The sequence below is a fragment of the Saccopteryx leptura genome, chromosome 7 (genome assembly GCF_036850995.1).
Source record: "Saccopteryx leptura isolate mSacLep1 chromosome 7, mSacLep1_pri_phased_curated, whole genome shotgun sequence".
Taxonomy (NCBI): domain Eukaryota; kingdom Metazoa; phylum Chordata; class Mammalia; order Chiroptera; family Emballonuridae; genus Saccopteryx; species Saccopteryx leptura.
Window position 1 is genome coordinate 34,594,343 of NC_089509.1, and position 5,529 is coordinate 34,599,871.

Below are 5,529 nucleotides of genomic sequence, written 5' to 3' on the forward strand. Positions count from 1 at the left end.
GAAGGAAGCGCCTACGCTGGCAGCGACCAGGCTGGAGAAGGTGCTTCCGAGCGCATCGATGAGGAGCGTCGAACCCATGCTGCGCACGCGCACAGTAGAACTAGGCGGCCAACGAGGTGGGAAGGGAGGAGGTGAGGCAAGGGTGACTTGGGGAATGGCGATGAGGAGTCCTGGCGTGGGCCAGGCGCTCAGTTCATTTCGTTCGTTAACTTATTGATCCATTTCATAAATTCTCATCGCCCCAAGATTTTCTTTCTTTCTGGAAGTTTGGTTTTCTGTCCTTTGTATCATAGTTTATTATTAATGATTTACAGTTCTTTAGCATAGGACACTTATGTTTTTCTTTATGTACCAGCCCTTAATAGGTTCAAATATATATGTAGACTTATTGATAAGTAGTATATCATCTTTATTTATTAATTTAATATTTAAATTAAAATTTATCATTAATTTTTAAATTATCTGAAGTCCCTATGTGATTCATTCTGTTATTTCTGTTTGGATCATATTGGACAAGTTACTTAGTCTCCTTATGCTTTTGGTTTCATTACTTCTAAAACAGGAATAGTAAGTGCCCACCTCGTACACTGTTTATGAAGATTAAATCAGTTAACTATTGCACATACTTATATAGTAATGTGGATGAAAAACGAACCACATACTAAACCTGACAAACTCCGGTGGGCTGCCTGGCGGGCCTGTACACAGAGACTGAAAGCAATCACATAGGATGGTCTGAAAAAACTTTCTAACTAAAAACAGTTCATGGTAGATAGTGACGTCTAGGGTGGTATTTTTCTGTAACAAAGGTCAGTGTTTGCATTAATGGAAGACTAACATGCCCTTGAAATGTAAGGGTAATCTTTTCAGACCCCTCAGGGCACCATCACCACACCAGAGCAGGGACTACAAATCCACTCATTGATATTATTATCATATTAATTGTTAAACTGTTAACTATCTTCTGCCTGTCTATGTGAAAGAAGTTTGTGTCTATTCCTTTTGCTTGCTTTTCTTTTTTTTTGAGAGAGAGAGAGAGACAGGAAGGGAGAAAGATGTGAAGCATCAACTCAACTCGTAGTTGTGTCATTTTAGTTGTTTTTGTTCATTGATTGCTTCTTATATACGCCTTAGGGGGCAGTGGCTCCAGCCTTGCTAGTTACCCCTTGCTCAAGCCAGTGAACTTGGGCTTCAAGCCAATGACTTTGGGTCCGAGCCAGTGACCATGAGATCATGTCGACGATCCCTGGTGACCCTGCACTCAAGCTAGTGAGCCTGTGCTTAGGCTGGCAACCTCAGGTTTCGAACTTGGGTCCCAGGTTGTCACTCTATCCACTGTGCCACCACTGGTCAGGCATCCTTTTACATTTTATCTAATCCCAAGGACTTCCCAGTTTTGCTTTCTCCTGCTTCCCTAATCAATCACCAATGGATTTCATGTAATTCCCTTAAGTCCTCCCCTTTGATTCTAATGTATAAATAAAGTAAGTGGTAAAAGCCATTTTTTGGAGCATTTTCTCAATCCATTGATATTTTGCTTCCTGGCAATTGTCTTTGTAAGGTATTTTCTGCCGAGGAGAAAGAAGGACATAGCCACCAAGTGTGCACAAGCAAAAGTCTTATTTAAAACGCATCCCTAGCGAGGTTCACCGGTCCGCAAGACAGGGGCCAGGGAAGTTGCGCAGCTTCCTTCACGGGGGGGGGGGGGGGGGGGGGGGGGGGGTAGGTAGGAGGGTGTAATTTATAGTGTCGCTAGGGTGGTGGCAGGATATGTCGTGGTGAAATTTCATTGGCTGACAGATTTTTTCAAAATGCTCCTGGGCCGTTTCTTTTGGTGGTCATGGGTATGGGTGGTTTTGGCCAAAGTCCCCGGACCTGGTACCTCATGTGACCTTCCCCCATTGCCAACCTACCTCACATTCCAACCTTTTGTGTTAGATAGGGGCGCTGCTATTTGTCTGGCTAGTTCCTGCTGGTTAGGGGCATTGTGGGGAAGGGTGGTTGGAAGGAGGTGGCTTTGAGGGGAGTCATGTATATGGGTGTAGGAGCATCTAGTTGACCATGACTTGAGAAACCTCGTGGATGCGGCCCTGTAAGAATCTAAAAAAAAGGAGCCAACATGAGTAATATGCTGATAATTAGAAGAGGACATAGGATAGATAGGGACAATCCAGGTGAGGATGGGTGACTGTCACCAGGAGTTAAGCAGGTTGTAGAAAGAGAGACACTTGCGCAGTTTCTTTTGCAGACGGTTGAGGACATTGATGTTTTCTTTCATCAGGCCAGTCTTATTGATATAGTAACAGCACGGCTCCCTGCTTTAATTCACTCTGGTGGCAGGTTCCTGGTGGGAGGGACAAGAGTAACAGGAGGATCTTCAGGGCCCAACGTTTTGGTGAGTTGAAGACGGGTGGGGCCCAGTGGTTCCGACATGCCAGCGGCCCTGCATGGGGCAAGCTTGAGGCGAGAGACATGATACCAAGGTGTTTGCCCTAGGACTGTGATGGTGAACCTTTTTATAAAAACCGCCCACTTTTGCCGTGCTGGTCAACCTGGTCCCTCCCGCCCACTAGTGGGTGTTCCAGCTTTCATGGTGGGCGGTAGCGGAGCAACCAGATGCCCACCGTGAAAGCTGGAATGCTCATTAGTGGGCAGGGGGGACCAGGTTGACCAGCACTGCAAAGTGGGCAGTTTTTATAAAAAGCTTTGCCATCATGGCCCTAGGAGCTTGGCTGCAGTAGGAGTAGTCAATATTACCGTATGGGGTCCTGTCCATCTGGACTGTAGGAAGCCAGGCTGGAGCTCCTTCAGAAGAACCCTGTCTCCAGGCTGGAGGGGGACCGCTGGGTGTTCTTCATCTGGAACTCCTTTGGGAGGAAGGGTCCGGTCTACATGTTCCCTGAAAAGATGGCACAGTAAAGATAGAAAGGAAAGGTATGTGGCAAGAAGAGGGGGGTTAATAGGAAAGTTGTGATTAATTAGGAATGGTCTACTGTAAACCAGCTCAAAGGGGCTGAGTCCAGTGGAGTTCCACGGGGTTGCTCTGATTCTGATGAGTGCCAGGGGGAGGAGGTTTGGCCAGGAGTGTCTGGTCTTGATGGAAAGTTTGGTTAATTGACCCTTTAGGATGCCATGGGCCCCTTCCACCTTACCCAACAATTGAGGGTGATAGGGTTTGTGGAGTCTTCAGGTAATGCTGAGACAGATGGTAACCTGCTGGACTATTTGGGCAGTGAAGGCTGGGCCATTGTCTGACTGGATGGTAGTAGGCAGTCCAAATTGAAGGATGATACGTTCAACAAGAATGGAGGCACAGGTGTCTGCTGTTTCTCGAGAGGTGGGAAAGGCTTCTATCCACCCTGAAAAGGTATCAACAAAAGTTAAGAGATAACGGAGTATTTTGTGAGGAGGCATATAAGTGAAGTCGATTTGCCAATCTTGGTCTGGTAAATGCCCCCTCAGTTGATGAGTTGGGAAGCGGGGGTAGAGTCCCCCTATTTTGGTGCCCTGGACAGTGGATGAAGGCCACTATTTCAGGGAGCAGGCACCTGCATTATTGGGGTGAGGGTTTGAGCCTCACCTTTGTTAGTTCTTAAGCCTTCTCCTGATGGCTCCTCTTCAACTGTGCCTATCTTAGTTTGTTCCTGCCTTCAGGAATCTTACCCATCTTTGACTAACCAGCCATCTTAGGGGCCAAACAGAATTATGTGATTGAGGGAGGAGCAATGTCCCTTCTGAAAATGCTTAGTTTTATTTATTTATTTTAGCAGCTGATGATGCTACCCTTTTAAAATTTATAATACATTTCCTTTCTAATTTCTTGAGCTGATTGCTATGTAAAGGCTAAGTTGAATGCCTTAGTATCTTCTTTGATTCTGGTTAACAGAAATTGGTGGAAAGTGTCCAAAATTTCCTTACTTGTTTGGGTGCTAAAATCTCACTTAAGCTAGGCAACCAGAAACATTTTCTTGTGGTGGTCTCAATGGCAGCATATTTTCAGTACAGATTTTAACAGTCCTGTTAGGGCTTGAAGCTTTTCTGATAAAGGGAATTCTGAGTTTTCTAATTCTATAGGTTACTTGAAAAAAAGAAGGATTTAAATTATTTCCTAATATCTAAACAAAGATTTCATCATCACAGGGCTATGAAATAGCAAATAAGAAGGAGAATTAAAAAAAGGCTTTTGAAATAACAAATACATTTCTATCATGGAAAATACTTTTTATACAACAAGGGATTCTTGGTACAAAAAGGAAGTCTTTGGATTTGGCAGACTATATAATTCTATATGCCTTATCATTAGTACAACTTTAGTACAATTTATAATAAGAGGATTGTAAATTACTATCTTCAATGAACCACTGATTTACTGAGAAAAAAAGGAATGGTACCAAATATTCAAAGAAGAACTAACTCCTATCCTTCTCAAGCTATTTCAAAAAATTCAAGAGGAAGGAAGACTTCCACACTCCTTTTATGAGGCAAGTATAATTCTGATTCCAAAACCAGCCAAAGACAACACAAAGAAAGAAAATTATAGGCCATTATCCCTGATGAGTATAGATGCTAAAATTCTCAACAAATTATTAGCAAACCAGATCCAGCAATATATGAAAAAAATCATACACCATAATCAAGTGGGATTTATTCTTGGGAGGCAAGGCTGGTACAATATTCACAAATCAATCAATGTGATTCATCACATAAACAAAAGGAAGGAGAAAAAACACATGATAATTTCAATAGATGCAGAAAAAGCATTTGATAAAATCCAGCACCCATTCATGATCAACACTCTCAGCAAAGTGGGAATACAGGGAACATACCTCAACATGCTAAAGGCCATCTATGACAAACCCACAGCCAACATCATACTCAATGGAAAAAAATTAAAAGCAATCCTCTTAAGATCAGGAACAAGGCAAGGGTGCCTCCTTGTCACCACTTTTATTCAACATAGTTCTGGAAGTCCTAGCCACAGTAATCAGACAAGAAAAAGAAATAAAAGGCTTCCAAATTCGAAAAGAACAAGTAAAACTATCATTATTTGCAGATGATATGATATTGTATATCAAAAACCCTAAAGTCTCAGTCAAAAAACTACTGGACCTGATAAATGAATTCAGAAAGGTGGCAGGATATAAAATTAATACTCAGAAATCAGAGGAGATTTTATACACTAACAATGAACTGTCAGAAAGAGAAATTAAGGAAGCAATCCCCTTCACCATTGCAACCAAAAAAATAAAGTACCTAGGAATAAATTTAACCAGGGAGATTAAAGATTTGTACTCAGAAAATTATAAAACATTGATAAAAGAAATTAGGGAAGATACAAACAAGTGGAAGCATATACCATGCTCATGGTTAGGAAGAATAAACATCATTAAAATGTCTTATTACGCAAAGCAATTTATAAATGCAATGCAATATTGATTAAAATACCAAAGACTTACTTCAAAGATATAGATCACATATTCCAAAAATTTATATGGAACCAAAAGCAAACATGAATAGCTTCAGCAATCT